Raw genomic sequence first — 303 nt, forward strand, 5'->3', positions numbered from 1 at the left:
CTCATCAATTTTGATCCAATATTACAGAACGCATTTAGAAAAACATAGTGACTCATCCTCCCCATTCGCTCGCTTGCTTTTCCCGTTGCTTCATCCTGCAGGCAATGCAACTTTCTGGTGCTTTTCCCGAGTAATATTGTGGCTGTGGTCTTGCGAATTTGATTTACCGAGACGCCAGGCATTAGATGTGTAGAGATACTGACTGGATTCTTTCTTTTGTTATTTTTCCCTTGGATCTATATCTGTGCCTATCTGGATACATGTAGGTATGGATAGATGCAATGGCTTACATGCGTACGTGCT

The sequence above is a fragment of the Penaeus monodon genome, chromosome 31 (assembly GCF_015228065.2).
Source record: "Penaeus monodon isolate SGIC_2016 chromosome 31, NSTDA_Pmon_1, whole genome shotgun sequence".
Taxonomy (NCBI): Eukaryota; Metazoa; Arthropoda; class Malacostraca; order Decapoda; family Penaeidae; genus Penaeus; species Penaeus monodon.